This window comes from Zea mays, chromosome 5 (assembly GCF_902167145.1).
Source record: "Zea mays cultivar B73 chromosome 5, Zm-B73-REFERENCE-NAM-5.0, whole genome shotgun sequence".
Taxonomy (NCBI): Eukaryota; Viridiplantae; Streptophyta; class Magnoliopsida; order Poales; family Poaceae; genus Zea; species Zea mays.
Genome location: NC_050100.1, coordinates 183,981,310 through 184,000,410, shown reverse-complemented (window position 1 = coordinate 184,000,410; position 19,101 = coordinate 183,981,310).

The following is a 19,101-nucleotide window of genomic DNA, read 5'->3' as shown; positions in this document are numbered from 1 at the left end:
AGGGTAAGCATCTAGTATCACCAAATATTATAGAGCATGAGCAATCTAAAAATATGCAATTACTCACGACTTAAGATACCAATTTCTTGACTTACAGAGGTACCCAAGTCCTGATTGCTCCATTTCTTGCTCATCTTCTCTTTTCCACCTTGAGACTACACAAGATCACTCAAGAAACAATTAGTCTCAAAAGACACAAGTTATGTGTGCTCCCCCTAAACTTGTGCATCAAGTATTTGAATAACTTGCACTATGCACATTCTAGCTTTCTCAGAACTAGAGGGGATCACAACATCTCTTGGTCAAGGCATACTCTATCAATTTCATCACAAAGATATACCAATTGAATACCAAATGAAAGGTTGACTTAATACAATAATGCATGCCTCACGGAGTATGGCATTTTACAAGCAACCTAGGCATGCTTCATACATGATAATCATTTCACCATATATGCCAATTGAACACGACAAGATCATGCAAATAAAGCATAATGTCTAATCACATCTGTGGCGGAACTGCCCGAATTATTCCAACTTAAGTGTCTAAGCCCCGCCTTAGAGGCTAGACCACACTTAAATGGGAATAACCCGTCAATCCCTCGGATCTAGTCCGACACGGCCACTGACAGGATCAAGTACCACAATCTCACTCGAAGGTGAGTCACAGAGCAAATACAATAAAGCATAAAACCATACATGTCAGAGTATTAAATTATTACATCACCATCATCATCATCGGAGTTTTTGCAAAAGTAACCATCATTGTTCGAAGTGCAGCGGAAATAAACTAACGGTAAATAAATAGAGAGATGGGGAAGCCTGTCCCATCACTCCTCATGCTCCTCCTCAGCCGAGGTAGGGTCCCACTCGACAGTCCAACCCGGTGGCAAGATGGACGGCCAAGTCACTCCAGCAACCAGGTCCTCCAGAGAACCTGTAAAAATTATGCCACAAGCAAGGCTGAGTATACTAATACTCAGCTAGACTTACCCGGTGTGAGGAGTGTACTCCTCTACCTCTAGACATGCAGCTGTTTGGCTGTGGGGTTTGGTTGCCAAAAGCACTAGCTGAGTTTCTAAATCAAGTTTTTAACTTGGTCAAATTTAAGTGTGACTCTCTTAAGGCTAAAGATGTACTATCTATTCATACATGGTAGCAAGCATTATTATCAATCAACAGCTTACATCATCTCATCACACTTCCACTTGTTACTCAATGCAGTACAATGGATCAAGCAGTCTCATTAGCTGCGAGAAGCAGACGATTCGAATCGAGTTTTTATCCTTGCAAGATAAACCTAAACACACGACATGTAGGGGCACTCCGTCCCCACACACATCAACCGTCCCCATCGATTCCCTGGCAACAGATCAGGGCTCACCGCCTTGGCGTACAATGCCTCACTGACCCCGACTGGCCGTCGTGCAGTGACCGCACTTGTACCCACCATAACCGGAATGGGAGACCTCGTCTCAGGTCGCGTGAGGGGATATGTCTGCGGGCAGGTTCACTCAGGTACTAGGCTTACCGATTTACCATATTTCTCGGTATGTGTTTAGTACGTTCAAACGCTTGACACAAGTATCCGCACGTTAATCCTTATTCCATTTTCCATCTCGTAAACAACCAATCCCCATGGATTGTTGTCCACCAACTAGTATCATGATAGTGTGAAAGTGGGTACACTCAATTTCCTGATCTCGCGCGAGTGCTAGAAAAATCACTCGTCTTCTACCGAGATCCTAATTAAATAAAGCAACTACTCGTCCTATCATACTAGTATTCATCTCAAAAGGATTCCTGAGATCATGCAACTAGGGTTTCAATCAACTCCTACACTTAAGTGCACAGTACAATCCTACAAACATTAAGTGCAGTAAAATAGCATATAGAACAGGTTATGCATAGAACCAGGGCTTGCCTTCTAAAGCAGTGGCAGGCAGGTCCTCTGGTGCAGGCTCTGGTGCTGGGTCCGGGGCTACCTCCTGAGCAGCTCCTTGCTCCGGCACGAGGACGTACTCTCCGTCAGCAAGGTTACAGTCTATCGAATGCAATGAACATGGATGTCATGATTATGCAGGATTAAATAACATTATGCTAAAAGAAAACTAAGTTGAGGAGTAACTTAGGGTTTCTTAGCCATGCGGGGCTTCTAGTGGGTTAGGCTAATTACTCTTTAGGCTTAGGTTTTCATTGGGGATAACATAGTGGATTTGTATTGTCTTTATATATTTCAGTGGACAAATTACAAGGGTTTTAGGATGACATTAATTACCATTTTCCTTTTCCTTTCTTTAATTTCTACTTAGGGTTTCTAGTGAGGTTTGAACTACGACAGTGGTTTAATAATTTCCAAAAATTCTGTAAAAATTACAGTGGGTTGTCATTTGCTATTCTAGCCTGTTTTAAGAATTTGAGGCTTAAAGTACAAAGGCTAGGCTTTAATCAAAAATAACAAAAGTTATGCAAAATGGGCCACTTTACACTACATCTCTTAATTAGGGGTGGGTTCTGTCCTAAAGGTTATTTTTGCTGGCATCCAATAGTAATAATAGGCTTCTGTGCTAAAAATCACAGAAAACTAAGGGGTGGTTATTTAGTTATGATTTTCTCAAGTTTAATGTCAAAAAGGCACTTTCTACTACATTTTTATTTGAAAAATGTCAAACAGCAGATTTCATATTTTTCCTAAGTTCTTATTAATAAAACATTAGTTATCCCAGGGGTGGGGGTGTTTTTACCTTGGGGTTATTTTTGTAGGGTTTTTCTAAGTTATCCTTATTTTATTAAAATAAAAGGTATCCTACTTATTTTATACTAAACTAGGGTATGATAGATTTTTCCAGTGAACTATATTGAATAAGTATCCTAACAAAAATAGAGGTGCTCTCTGGTTCATTATTTATACCCTCTTTTCTATTTTTCTTAATCTTAAGCATATTTCAAAATAAGGGGTAAAGACTAACTTATTGGGGTGGACAGAGAGGTTTAACATTTTTAAACAGGCCAGTAGGTAGATATAAACTTCTCCAAATTTTTCTAACCCCAGTCAAATAGTGCAACTAATTTTTGCCCTATTATTGAGCTTTTGGTCAAAACTATAATTAAATCAGAGCTTTAAAGTTTTCTATAGTACATAGGGAGTTTTATATTTTTCTTAAGTAGGTTACATTATTTAGAGTCTGACAAAATTGGTTTGACCAAATTTGGATGAACCAAACAGAAGTTATGGATTTTCAAAGTTTCTGTTCAAATTTAAAATCAGGTTTAATAAGGTTTTCTGAAAAAGCAGTTTACACCGAGGTCCCTGGGTTTCAACTAAATCAACCTTCGCAAATCTACCCTCGCACCACTATTTCCCTGTGTCTCTGACATTTCACAAAACCCCCTGACCTTCTCTCCCTCTCACCCGCAGTCCTTCCCCCTATGTAAACAGTAACTGCGGGAAAGAAAAGGGTGGCGCGGCTTACCAACGGCGAGGGAGGTCCGGCGAAGGGTGGGGTTGGCTCGGGGAGACTCTGGTGGTCACGTCGAGGTACGGCTTGACGTCGGGGATGGCCGGAATCGCCCGGTCCACGCGCGCAGGCGGGTGTTCTCGTCGGCGGCGAGTGTACCGGCCAAACCACGGCGAACTGGTTCAATCCATGGGCACGGTGAGCTTCACAGGGTAACGTAGTGACTGTGTGCACAAGGAATCGAAGGATGGTTGAGTGGATTACCCGGTCCACGTACTCCGGCGGGGTTGAGAGCTCCGGCGAGCGTGGACTGGCCTCTCCGGCGAAGCAAACTCCGATTCCTCGCTCGGGGAGCTTCACGGAGGTGTGCACAGTCTTCTCCGAGGGCTGGACGGAGTTGGGAATGGCTCTCTTGGCCGGTCTACGGTGACAGAGGGATTGGCGGCCGCGGACACGCTGCGCACGGGCAAACGGCGGCGAGCTAAACTCCGGTGAGGTTTGAGGGTGCGCGGAAGAGTGCAGTCGAAGCCTGGGAGGGCTTTATAGGCGCGGGCGCGGGCCATGGCGCTGGCTTGGCTCGGGCGCGGCGCTGGGCATGCGGGGGCGCGCGTGAGCGTGCTCTGGCGCGGGCAGGAAGCGTCGAACACGTGGAGGTGTGTTTCTTCCATTGTTCAAACGTCTCCAGAGATCACAAACGTGCGAATCTTGCCATGAATCCGGCGCAGACCTCTTCCTGGCACCTAGGGCTATCTCACATGTGTGAGTTCCAATGGAGGATACGCCCTAGATCAGGAGATAGACGGGCGCCAAATCTGGCTTGTCTCACTGCCCACCTCGCGACAAAACTGATGCCAATACCTGTCAAACGTCAAAGTCTCGGTTTCCACTTTTTCCAGGGGGTGCTTTAGGTGGTATACCACATTTTTGGTATAGAACCTAAGTGGTTTTGGTGCCATCTTCAAGGTGAACACGGTTGGTCTTTGGATTAGGGTTAGAATTTGACTTAGAGGGAAATAGAGAGCTCTAGCTCTCTCTCCACTTGGAGATTTGAATTGGAGTTTCTCTAGGGGTCTTTTTGCAATATTTCCCTCCCCTAATTGCTGGTTATAAGGTTACTTAAGGTTTGGGTAAAAGTTACTCATGCTTTGCACACTTGCTCACTCTCTTTTCCCTCTTATCTAGGGTTTTGGGAGATAGGGTTTAAGAGAGGTCTAGGGTTCTTCTCCCCTCTTATCCAAGGTAGTAAGTGTGCAAGGATTAGAGTAATGCTTCTTAGGTCATTGGCAACTTGATTAGCACATGATCTCCAAAGTTCTTATGTGTTGCCCTAAGCCTCTACCACATATAATTCACAGTCCTTAGTGCTAAGGTGTGCTCTAGCCATGGTAACACCTGGGGTGTTACAGCCCTCCCCCCTTAAAGGAATCTCGTCCCGAGATTTTAGGTAGAGTCCCTTGGAGGGTGCTTGAAGGTGGGTTGGTGTTATTTTTCCTTTACACTTAAGTTTCTCTTATTAACTGCTCTTCGAATGTCATTCTCTTTGCAACTTCAGAAGGAAGCCCTTCTTAAGTTAAATTCACAACTTAGACTACCCTTGTTATCTAAGTTTTTCTCATAATTGAATTCAAAGGGCAGGTGGGGGTGGGGTTTTGGGGTTACGTACCGACTCCTTTGGGCAGAAAGTCGGGAAAGCGAGAGCGTAGAAAATCTTCAGTCTCCCATGTAGCTTCTTCTGCTGAATGGTGACTCCACTGAACCTTATACATTCTGACCGACCTTGCCCGAGTTGATCTTTCCTTTTGATCTAATACCATGACGGGGTACTCTTGGTAGGACAAGTCTGGTTCTATCTCAATGTCTGGTTCCGGTAACACTTCAGTGGGTAGGCGGACACATTTCCGTAGCTGAGATACATGGAACACATTGTGAACTGCTGACATGTGAGGTGGTAATTCCAACTGATAGGCTACAGGTCCACAACTTGCCTTGATCTCATAGGGTCCAATGTAGCGAGGGGCTAACTTGCCCTTGATCCCGAATCTCTGGACACCCTTGGTGGGTGATACCTTAAGATAGACATGATTTCCCACCTCAAACTGTAGAGGCTTCCGCCTCTTATCATGATAGCTCCTTTGCCTGGCCTGAGCAGCTTCTAGGTTCTTCTTGATGATCCTGACCTTTGCCTCTGCCTCAAGTACTAAATCTGGCCCAAAAATTTCCCTCTCTCCTACTTGAGACCAATTCAGTGGGGTCCTACACCTTCTCCCATATAATGCCTCAAAAGGTGCCATCTTCAGACTGGACTGATAGCTGTTATTGTAGGAAAACTCTGCCAAGGAAAGACACTTGTCCCAATCCTTCCCATAATGTAGTGCACATGCTCGCAACATGTCTTCCAAAATCTGATTCACCCTTTCTGTCTGGCCATCTGTTTGAGGGTGATATGTTGAGCTTCGGATTACTTGGGTCCCGAGTGATTCTTGCAGTTTCTCCCAAAAGCGTGCCACAAACAGTGCTCCTCTGTCAGATATGATGGTCTTTGGAATACCATGCAATCTGACTATCTGATCAATATAAATTTCTGCGTACTTCTCTGTCTTGTGGGTGGTGTGCACTGGCAAGAAATGAGCAGTCTTGGTCAGCCTGTCCACAATAACCCAAATAGAACCATGGTGCCTGGAGGTATTGGGTAATCCCACTATGAAGTCCATGCAAATGTCCTCCCATTTCCAAGATGGTATGGGAAGGGGTTGCAAAGGGCCGGCTGCCTTCAAATGACTAGCTTTGATTCTCCGGCAGGTATCACACTCAGATATGTACTTGGCAATTTCCCTTTTCATTCTAGTCCACCAATATAAATATCTGAGATCATGGTACATCTTGTTGCTACCAGGGTGCATGGAGAATTTGGAAAGGTGAGCTTCATCCAGTATCTTCTTTCTGAGCTCAGGGTCCTTGGGAACAACCAATCGATCTCCAAACCATAGAATTCCCTTGCTGTCCTGACGGAAACACTTGTATTTTTCTGCCTTTTGCTTGATCATATCTTTGATAACCTGAACACCCTTATCCTCAACCTGTGCCCTGACTATCTGTTCTTGCAATGTGGGTTCCACCGAGATATAACTTAAGTCACCCGAAGAAACAACTTCCAGGTTCAGCTTGCATAATTCATCGCACAGGGTGGTGACTCTTGCATCCATGCTCATACAATTGCACTGGGCCTTTATGCTCAACGCATCCGCCACAACATTGGCCTTACCTGGGTGGTAATGCACCTCCAAATCATAGTCCTTGATCAACTCCAACCATCTTCTCTGCCTCATGTTTAGATCAGCCTGAGTGAAGATGTATTTGAGACTCTTGTGATCGGTGTAGATGTTACAGTGAGCTCCCATCAAGTAGTGTCTCCATATCTTAAGAGCATGGACTATAGCTGCCAATTCTAGATCATGTGTAGGGTAGTTCTGCTCATGGGGCCTTAGTGCTCGGGAAGCATAAGCAATGACTCTGTTTTCTTGCATCAAGACACATCCCAATCCAGTACTAGAAGCATCACAATAAACTTCAAATGGCTTGGTGTTGTCCGGTTGAGCCAGCACTGGGGCTGTTGTCAAATGCCGCCGCAATGTGTGAAAGGCATCTTCACACTTTTGGCTCCAATTATACTTGACTCCTTTCTTTAACAGTTCAGTCATTGGTTTGGCAATCCTGGAGAAATCCGGAATAAATCGTCGATAATACCCTGCCAATCCCAGAAAACTCCGAATTTGCTTCACTGTAGTCGGGGGTTTCCAATCCATCACCTCCTGCACCTTCTCAGGATCAACGGATATCCCATCCTGAGAAATTGTGTGACCCAAGAATTTAATCTCCTTCAGCCAGAATTCACACTTAGACAACTTAGCATACAACTGATGATCACGCAGTCTCTGAAGTACAGTATGCAAATGTTTGGTGTGCTCGGCTTCATTCTTGGAATAAACTAGGATATCATCAATGAAAACGACCACGAACTTATCCAACTCTGGCATGAACACTGAGTTCATCAGGTACATAAAATAGGCCGGGGCATTGGTCAGCCCGAAAGACATCACCAAGAACTCATATAACCCATATCTGGTAGAGAAAGCCGTCTTGGGAATATTGCTGGCACGGATCTTGATTTGATGGTATCCTGAGCGAAGGTCTATCTTGGAGAATACCTTGGCTCCTACCAACTGATCAAATAGAACATCAATGCGGGGCAGTGGGTATTTGTTCTTGATAGTCACCGCATTGAGAGGGCGGTAGTCAACACACATCCTTAAACTTTCATCCTTTTTCTTCACAAATAAAGCTGGACATCCCCATGGTGAAGTACTTGGACGAATAAACCCCTTGTCCAACAACTCTTGCAATTGCTTCTTCAATTCTGCCAATTCCGCGGGAGGCATCCTATAGGGTCTCTTGGAGATAGGAGCGGTCCCGGGTTGCAATTCGATGGCGAACTCGATATCTCGGTCGGGTGGCATCCCTGGCAATTCCTCCGGAAAAACATCCGGGTAGTCACGGACCACTGGGATCTTTTCCACTGGGGAATTTACCATGACGAAGGCACAAGAACGGGTACAACCCTGGTCAGGCAGATATAGCGTAGTTTCACCACAATTTGGTGAGTGCACCTCAATGACCCTAGCTGCAATATCAATCACAGCTTGATGTTTGGTCAACCAGTCAGTTCCCAATATGATATCCACACTATCCAACCCCAAAATGAGGAGGTTGGTTTTAATTATCAGACTACCAAACTTTATAGGCACATTCTTGTTAATTTGGTAAGTGGCAACCCTGCCTCCTGGTGTTGAAATTGTGATACCCCCATTGGTGTGGTGAAAAGGCACTTGGCACTTGGCACTAAATTTGGCACTGATAAAACTATGCGAAGCACCGGAATCAAAAAGAACAATAGCGGGATAATTTAAAACTGTAAAGATACCAGTCATGACGGGTGCTCCCTCTGGAATATCAGCCATGGTGGTGAAATTCAGCCTGCCTTGCCTCACTTGCACCTTCTGCCTCTTCCCTTGGTTCTGATTAGCATTCTGTCCCTGCCTCTGCTGGTTCCTGGGGCAATTCTTGGCATAATGTCCGGTGTTGCCGCAAGTGAAACATCTGTTGTCATTTGCCTGGCGGTACTACTGCTGCTGCTGATTGTTCCTCTGAGCTGGAAACTGGGTGCGGTTGGGTGCCTGCTGCTGCTGCTGCTGTTGTCGGATCACCCATCGCCCTTGCTGCTGCTGAGGTCCCCTATTCTGAGTGTCAGATACAATCCTGAAGCGCTGTGGCTGAGCTGAAGGTCCTACCACAGGGGTCTTCCTCTTCTTCTCTGCCTGTCTAGCTGTAATGCAGTCCTCTTGGGAGATAGCCATGTTGACCAACTCATTGTAACTGTTGGCCCTGACGGTGTTGAGACGGTCACGGAGCTTAGTGCTGAGCCCCCTCCTGAATCTGTCTCTCTTCTTCTCATCTGTATCTGCATGATATCCCGCATACTGGCACAAGTCATTAAAAGCCTGGGCATACTGCAACACTGTCCTGTTGCCCTGAGTGAGTGCCAAAAACTCATTGAGCTTCCGGTCCATAATCCCGGCTGGTATATGGTGTCCTATGAAAGCTGCCTTGAACTCCCTCCATTCTACTTCTCGGTCCTCTGGCTGCATAGCAAGAAAATGATCCCACCAAGTCCTTGCGGGTCCGCGAAGCTGCTGGGTGGCGAACCTGACTTTGGTGACCTCTGAACAAGCTCCATGGAGTAGTGGGAATTTGGATTCCACCACTCGCAACCATACATCTGCATCAAGTGGGTCCTCTGCCCTTGTGAACAATGGTGGCTGGGTGCTAAGGAATTCCTGGTAGGTAGCCGCCGCGGGGTGACGCTGATGGTCCCCACCACCATAGTGCTGAGGTGGTGGCTGACGTTGAGCCAGTTGCCTCAGGATCTCATTCTGCTGAGCCATGAGCTCCTGCAGAGTGGGAGGTGGTGGCGGCGGTGGAGGAACGCGCTCATTCTGGCCACGACGCTGCCTCCCGGCCATCTGAAAAATCACATACATACTTAACACCACATTTTCAAGTTCAAGATTTTATCGCGGAGAAAAAGTTAAAACAACATGATAGACTCCGACTTCAACAAAAGGATTTTAAAAGGCACCAATTCTTCCTTCCAAATTTAAACTGATGACAGCATCCATCAACAAGCTTCCAAGAGAGTTTAGCACAATTACATCAATTGTCCAAAATGACTCAACTCTATCTAGCCTAGTACCCCAAGGGTGCAAAAGCTAAGCTAGCTGCGAGGAGTCCGACTATCCAACTTCTAAGCCTATCCTGAACACCTAGTGAGCGAACGAAGCAACACTCGACTCGGGGGAAGGTGGTCTTCCCGAGCCAGCAGTGTCCACACTGGAGGCAGGCTCATCTCCTCCCTCGATGTCGACGTCCTCGTTGGCCTCCAGGTCCTGGATCTCCTGGTGATGCATATCCAGGTGCTCGTTAGCCTCAGCAAGCTGATGCTGAGTGTTAATGAGCTGATCCTCTAGAACCTCGATGGTGTTCTCCCTGGTGCCCACTAGCTCCTCCAACTCTTGGATATCAGTGGATAGCTGCTCCACCTGCAAGTCCTTCTCCACCATTTCTTGAGACAAGTCAACCACGAGTTCCTCTCTGTTGTCCAACGTAATCTTTGTTGCCTCCAGCAGTGCCATCAGATGGGACATCGCCTCACCGCACATCACCTGCAGACGGTACAGAGCATTCATGCATCGTACGGTCAAGTGCGCGGTCTGTCCTGGGTAGATGGCCCAGATATCCTTGGCATGCTCCACCCGATCCTTCCACATTGGGTCGTCCTCCCTCTCAGCGGGGAACAAGCCAATGGGGTGGGTAGCCAGCTCCAAAGGATGGAATCCGCAGAAAGTAGTCAATCCATGCAGAGCGATTGCCTCGATCGTGTCCTCCGCTCGGTATCCGAAAGACTCGGAGTCCAAGGAGCGCCAGCCTGGCTGCAGGGGATGAGGCTCCAAAGTCATCCTCACTCTACAGCGAGGCACTCGGTGCTTCTCGAACTGCTGCACCGTGTACTGAGGGGGTGTCGCGTATCCGGCCCCCTGAAGTACCTCCCATAAAATGCGGGGAAAGCCCTCTCGTGCAAGTCCGTCAGTGTGGGACAGTGCATTTCCGTCATCGGAGGATCCGTGGGAAGTCATCTGTGTATGATTAAGCGTAAAAAGAAAAAGAATTATAAAAAGAACAAGAAAATAAAACTCAACCTTTCTCTAGTTAAATAAAAAGGCACTGGGGACCTAGTTGTTTGTTATCTGGTGTTTAAGCCCTTACTTAGTTATCCATTTGCTTAATTTAGAATGCATGCATGCTCGTCCTGAACGACCTCACAACAAGATAAAAGGAATAGGGAAGAACTCCCATCCTGTAAATGTGGCCTGTAGGGCCTAATCACTTAGCCACCTAGCTACCCTTCTATCATCCTAAGGCTTCACGTCCTAGGTCTATCCTGCTCGTCCTACTATCTATCCAACATTGTTTCTATCAAGTTTTACTTTGGAAAAGGATGGTATTCATATTTTATTGATTCCTCTGTGGCGGTACAAGCTCCGATACCAGCTGTGGCGGAACTGCCCGAATTATTCCAACTTAAGTGTCTAAGCCCCGCCTTAGAGGCTAGACCACACTTAAATGGGAATAACCCGTCAATCCCTCGGATCTAGTCCGACACGGCCACTGACAGGATCAAGTACCACAATCTCACTCGAAGGTGAGTCACAGAGCAAATACAATAAAGCATAAAACCATACATGTCAGAGTATTAAATTATTACATCACCATCATCATCATCGGAGTTTTTGCAAAAGTAACCATCATTGTTCGAAGTGCAGCGGAAATAAACTAACGGTAAATAAATAGAGAGATGGGGAAGCCTGTCCCATCACTCCTCATGCTCCTCCTCAGCCGAGGTAGGGTCCCACTCGACAGTCCAACCCGGTGGCAAGATGGACGGCCAAGTCACTCCAGCAACCAGGTCCTCCAGAGAACCTGTAAAAATTATGCCACAAGCAAGGCTGAGTATACTAATACTCAGCTAGACTTACCCGGTGTGAGGAGTGTACTCCTCTACCTCTAGACATGCAGCTGTTTGGCTGTGGGGTTTGGTTGCCAAAAGCACTAGCTGAGTTTCTAAATCAAGTTTTTAACTTGGTCAAATTTAAGTGTGACTCTCTTAAGGCTAAAGATGTACTATCTATTCATACATGGTAGCAAGCATTATTATCAATCAACAGCTTACATCATCTCATCACACTTCCACTTGTTACTCAATGCAGTACAATGGATCAAGCAGTCTCATTAGCTGCGAGAAGCAGACGATTCGAATCGAGTTTTTATCCTTGCAAGGTAAACCTAAACACACGACATGTAGGGGCACTCCGTCCCCACACACATCAACCGTCCCCATCGATTCCCTGGCAACAGATCAGGGCTCACCGCCTTGCGTACAATGCCTCACTGACCCCGACTGGCCGTCGTGCAGTGACCGCACTTGTACCCACCATAACCGGAATGGGAGACCTCGTCTCAGGTCGCGTGAGGGGATATGTCTGCGGGCAGGTTCACTCAGGTACTAGGCTTACCGATTTACCATATTTCTCGGTATGTGTTTAGTACGTTCAAACGCTTGACACAGGTATCCACACGTTAATCCTTATTCCATTTTCCATCTCGTAAACAACCAATCCCCATGGATTGTTGTCCACCAACTAGTATCATGATAGTGTGAAAGTGGGTACACTCAATTTCCTGATCTCGCGCGAGTGCTAGAAAAATCACTCGTCTTCTACCGAGATCCTAATTAAATAAAGCAACTACTCGTCCTATCATACTAGTATTCATCTCAAAAGGATTCCTGAGATCATGCAACTAGGGTTTCAATCAACTCCTACACTTAAGTGCACAGTACAATCCTACAAACATTAAGTGCAGTAAAATAGCATATAGAACAGGTTATGCATAGAACCGGGGCTTGCCTTCTAAAGCAGTGGCAGGCAGGTCCTCTGGTGCAGGCTCTGGTGCTGGGTCCGGGGCTACCTCCTGAGCAGCTCCTTGCTCCGGCACGAGGACGTACTCTCCGTCAGCAAGGTTACAGTCTATCGAATGCAATGAACATGGATGTCATGATTATGCAGGATTAAATAACATTATGCTAAAAGAAAACTAAGTTGAGGAGTAACTTAGGGTTTCTTAGCCATGCGGGGCTTCTAGTGGGTTAGGCTAATTACTCTTTAGGCTTAGGTTTTCATTGGGGATAACATAGTGGATTTGTATTGTCTTTATATATTTCAGTGGACAAATTACAAGGGTTTTAGGATGACATTAATTACCATTTTCCTTTTCCTTTCTTTAATTTCTACTTAGGGTTTCTAGTGAGGTTTGAACTACGACAGTGATTTAATAATTTCCAAAAATTCTGTAAAAATTACAGTGGGTTGTCATTTGCTATTCTAGCCTGTTTTAAGAATTTGAGGCTTAAAGTACAAAGGCTAGGCTTTAAGCAAAAATAACAAAAGTTATGCAAAATGGGCCACTTTACACTACATCTCTTAGTTAGGGGTGGGTTCTGTCCTAAAGGTTATTTTTGCTGGCATCCAATAGTAATAATAGGCTTCTGTGCTAAAAATCACAGAAAACTAAGGGGTGGTTATTTAGTTATGATTTTCTCAAGTTTAATGTCAAAAAGGCACTTTCTACTACATTTTTATTTGAAAAATGTCAAACAGCAGATTTCATATTTTTCCTAAGTTCTTATTAATAAAACATTAGTTATTCCAAGGGTGGGGGTGTTTTTACCTTGGGGTTATTTTTGTAGGTTTTTTCTAAGTTATCCTTATTTTATTAAAATAAAAGGTATCCTACTTATTTTATACTAAACCAGGGTATGATAGATTTTTCCAGTGAACTATATTGAATAAGTATCCTAACAAAAATAGAGGTGCTCTCTGGTTCATTATTTATACCCTCTTTTCTATTTTTCTTAATCTTAAGCATATTTCAAAATAAGGGGTAAAGACTAACTTATTGGGGTGGACAGAGAGGTTTAACTTTTTTAAACAGGCCAGTAGGTAGATATAAACTTCTCCAAATTTTTCTAACCCCAGTCAAATAGTGAAACTAATTTTTGCCCTATTATTGAGCTTTTGGTCAAAACTATAATTAAATCAGAGCTTTAAAGTTTTCTATAGTACATAGGGGGTTTTATATTTTTCTTAAGTAGGTTACATTATTTAGAGTCTGACAAAATTGGTTTGACCAAATTTGGATGAACCAAACAGAAGTTATGGATTTTCAAAGTTTCTGTTCAAATTTAAAATCAGGTTTAATAAGGTTTTCTGAAAAAGCAGTTTACACCGAGGTCCCTCGGTTTCAACTAAATCAACCTTCACAAATCTACCCTCGCACCACTATTCCCCTGTGTCTCTGACATTTCACAAAACCCCCTGACCTTCTCTCCCTCTCACCCGCAGTCCTTCCCCCTATGTAAACAGTAACCGCGGGAAAGAAAAGGGTGGCGCGGTTTACCGGCGGCGAGGGAGGTCCGGCGAAGGGTGGGGTTGGCTCGGGGAGACTCTGGTGGTCACGTCGAGGTACGGCTTGACGTCGGGGATGGCCGGAATCGCCCGGTCCACGCGCGCAGGCGGGTGTTCTCGTCGGCGGCGAGTGTACCGGCCAAACCACGGCGAACTGGTTCAATCCATGGGCACGGTGAGCTTCATGGGGCAACGTAGTGACCGTGTGCACAAGGAATCAAAGGATGGTTGAGTGGATTACCCGGTCCACGTACTCCGGCGGGGTTGAGAGCTCCGGCGAGCGTGGACTGGCCTCTCCGGCAAAGCAAACTCCGATTCCTCGCTCGGGGAGCTTCACAGAGGTGTGCACAGTCTTCTCCGAGGGCTGGACGGAGTTGGGAATGGCTCTCTTGGCCGGTCTACGGTGACAGAGGGATTGGGCGGCCGCGGACACGCTGCGCACGGGCAAACGGCGGCGAGCTAAACTCCGGTGAGGTTTGAGGGTGCGCGGAAGAGTGCAGTCGAAGCCTGGGAGGGCTTTATAGGCGCGGGCGCGGGCCATGGCGCTGGCTTGGCTCGGGCACGGCGCTGGGCATGCGGGGGCGCGCGTGAGCGTGCTCTGGCGCGGGCAGGAAGCGTCGAACACGTGGAGGTGTGTTTCTTCCATTTTTCAAACGTCTCCAGAGATCGCAAACGTGCGAATCTTGCCATGAATCCAGCGCAGACCTCTTCCTGGCACCTAGGGCTATCTCACATGTGTGAGTTCCAATGGAGGATACGCCCTAGATCAGGAGATAGACGGACGCCAAATCTGGCTTGTCTCACTGCCCACCTCGCGACAAAACTGATGCCAATACCTGTCAAACGTCAAAGTCTCGGTTTCCACTTTTTCCAGGGGGTGCCTTAGGTGGTATACCACATTTTTGGTATAGAACCTAAGTGGTTTTGGTGCCATCTTCAAGGTGAACACGGTTGGTCTTTGGATTAGGGTTAGAATTTGACTTAGAGGGAAATAGAGAGCTCTAGCTCTCTCTCCACTTGGAGATTTGAATTGGAGTTTCTCTAGGGGTCTTTTTGCAATATTTCCCTCCCCTAATTGCTGGTTATAAGGTTACTTAAGGTTTGGGTAAAAGTTACTCATGCTTTGCACACTTGCTCACTCTCTTTTCCCTCTTATCTAGGGTTTTGGGAGATAGGGTTTAAGAGAGGTCTAGGGTTCTTCTCCCCTCTTATCCAAGGTAGTAAGTGTGCAAGGATTAGAGTAATGCTTCTTAGGTCATTGGCAACTTGATTAGCACATGATCTCCAAAGTTCTTATGTGTTGCCCTAAGCCTCTACCACATATAATTCACAGTCCTTAGTGCTAAGGTGTGCTCTAGCCATGGTAACACCTGGGGTGTTACAGCATCAAGATTAAGAAAAAATTTCTTAGGTACACCAAGAGAAACAACATTTTAAGGCATAAGTCACCTAAGCCACGATATTACCAATGAAATGCAAGAACATAGCTATGATCACAATCAATGGAACTTCAAGATATTTAATGAAATTGCATAGTTCCATTTTCCATACCTTTGCCTTTTACCAGTATGGCCATGAGAGCACCAGTTATTACCACAAACCAATTGAAAGTTCCCTATTATTTATGCACTTCATAGCTCGAGAGGATGCATTAGAGGCATAACACATAGTGCCAAAATAGGGTAATCATGTGAACATGGACTAAACAAGATGTCATGCTTGCACACATAGGTTACTCATTACACACGTATAACATGATTTACAGAAAGATACAGGTTTATCCATGAACACATAAAGGATTAATCATGGTAAATATCTCAAATGATAAGCTACCCAATGAATGATTCAAAAGATATGACTTATAGAGCACCCAATCATGATTAAGCAAACATGAATGTCATCTTTGAAATCATGAATCAATTATTAACTAGGTTCAACACGAGTAATCTTAAAAGCGTAACTACTCCAAGCACGACAATTAACTTTTAAGAGTAATACTGATAATGCACTTAAGAAGCACAGGTACCGTCCTTTAGAGAGCCAGATGCGCAATCAAGGTCCTTTGCTTGATTCACCAATGATGATTAAGGACCTCTACAACTTATTTCACTTAAGATGAACATGGGATTAGTGTCTCACAATAATTCAACCTTGGGTCAATGAATAAACACCAAAACAATTAACAGCTTAAGCATAGAGTTTGAGTTGACCGTCTTAAGCTCTCCCATGGTCTCCAGTCCATCTCAAGGCACCTGCATGGTCTAGTTAGCACAATTTGGTACCCACCTCGGGATGGGTCCATGACGTTCAACTAAAAGTGCCTTTGGTACCCAAATAGTCTTTGTGCTAGTTCTAGGTGATCTCGTTATAGATCTAGCACAAGTGTATGATTTGGGTCTCCTAAGCGAATGAGATTGAGACAAATTCACTTTCTTAGGAACCTTACCTTTATTACATACCTTGGATAGATGACCCTGCTCACCACACTTGTAGCAGAAACGTCGCTCAACCTGACATGACGCTTGCTGTTTGTCATTTTCCTTGGTGAGAGTCATCTTGGAGAATGCACATCTTTGATTCTTCATGACCGGACATGAAGTGATCATGTGGTCCTTGTTGTTGCATCCAAAACATCTCCTTATCCCTTCGTCCTTGTCTTTGTATGGACAAGATGCGATGAGGTGACCTAATGCCTTGCACTTGAAGCATCTCCGTTTTCCTCTTCTCTTGTTACTTTTAGATGACATAGAGAAATTATTAGTGCCAATAACATGATTAATTGAATCATTACATTTTTCCTGTATCATGTTGATTGCTTCACTTATTGCTTTAGGAACATCTTTTCCAAGGAGTTTGACCCTTGCTGTGGTTTCTCCTTCCTCAAGCTTCTTCACCACGTTTTCGCAGATATCTTGAGGAAGTTGAGCAAGGCGTCTTCTCCTTAATTGTCTTTGTTTCTTGTTCCCAAGCAATTTCCTTTTTGACCCTACAACTTGTTGCTCATTCAAACATTCGCTTCCTTTTGAGCGACAGGGGTTAGCACATGACGATATATTATCTAGATGTGTACTTGTGCAAGAATGAGGTTCACATGAATTTAAGTTTGTAATTACAACCTCATGAGCAACATTAAGCATGATATGGTCATCAACTAGTTTACTATGAGAATATGACAGCCTATCATACTTTTCACCTAGAACAAGTTTTTCTAAATTTATTATTTCTACTTGACTCCTAAGCATGAAATTTTCAGTTTTAAGTTGAGCAACATTAGATAATGCATCATGATTATTTCTTTGCTCAATTAAAACAGATTCATACGGTTGGACCAAATCATCATGAGAGCACTTTAGCTCCTCATGTTCTTTGGTCATCTTCTCCAGGCTGTTGTTGGTTTTTTTGAGGGACTCCTCTAGCCTGAGAAGCGTCTCTCCTTGTTCCTTGTTCCTTCTCAACAGCTTAACCAAGAGTGCTTTGTCCTCTTTGTTGAGATGGATGTAGAAATGGCGAATCTCCTCTTCTTCCACATCATCGGTCTCATTTTCCCTGTCATTAATGTCAGTGGAAGCAATATAGGAAAATGTACCTTGTGGTGATGAAGATTCATCCTCGCTATCATCCTCATATTCCTCCTCATCATGGCTTTCGTCTCCATCGTCATTGTTAGCAATAAAACATTTATTACTAGTGGAGAACAAACCTGTCGACGAGGTGGATTCATCGTTTGGTGCCCAACACTTTTCTTCTCCTTTTGAAGGATTAGTATCAAAGTAATATAGGGAGTAGGAGCATCACAATTTGCCACAGAATATTTTCCTTTAATTCTATTCCATAAATCATGAGCATCAACAAATAAATCACTATCACTACTCATGATGGCAAAATAAGCACTTCTAGAAAGAGAGTCAACTAAGATGTTGCAAGCACGGTGATTGAGAGATAAACATCTTAGTTCAGCATTAGAAGGATTTGTACTATTATCAGAGGGAAAAATACTTCTACTAAAGATCTGTCTCAAATCAGAATCAACATGCATGAAAGCATTATAAATAGAGACAGACCAAGATTTGTAATTAGAACCATCGCCTAAAAGAAGTTCTACAGTTACCTCTTGTGACGACATCGTCATCTCCGGACGGCTAAGCCCACACTAGAGAGGCCTAGCTCCAATACCAATTGAAAGTTCCCTTTGCCCGGGAACAGGATCTGGATGTCGTCTAGAGGGGGGGGGGGGGTGAATAGGCGAATAAAAATTATCACTTCAAAACTTAAATCTTACTCTACTCGAAGACAGGATCGCAGTAGAGTGAAGAACCCTTCGAGTAGGTTGCAGCGGATTTGAAATTCCTGTCTTAAGAATATCCTGCACTTCAAAGAAAGCTGGGCTTGGAGTCTATTTCAACTCCTTCCTCCATTTGCTCAGATCTGTCAGTCAGACAGATAGAGCCTTCCACTATTTTGAGGTAGTTACAACAGAGCCGCGGCTGCTTACAATCTTCTTGACAGCACTCCGGCAGAGTAACAATATGCTCAAGACCTTGCTCTAGCTCTTAGCAGCACTTCTCCACTCTCTAAAGGCTTATAGCTTTGCCTTCTACACAAACAAGAGAGATACACACAAGAGGGAGAGCGAGAATTGATCAGAGTGATGTCTACACTTGTTGGCTGCCCTTATTTGTTTGATTGAGGCGCCTAGAGGTCCCTTTTATAGGCACAAGAGACCTAGGAGCCGTTGGAAGCAATCCAGGAAGGCAAATCTTGCCTTCTGTCGTGTGGCGCACCGGACAGTCCGGTGCACCACCGGACACTGTCCGGTGCCCGATTTCCTTCCAAAACTGGCACAGTTGACCGTTGCAGTCTTGGAGCCGTTGGCGCACCGGACACTGTCTGGTGCACACCGGACAGTCCGGTGCCTCCATCTGACCGTTGGATTGGCCACGCGTCACACGCGGATTGCGCGGCCGACCGTTGGCCCAGCCGACCCTTTGGCTCACCGGACAGTCCGGTGCA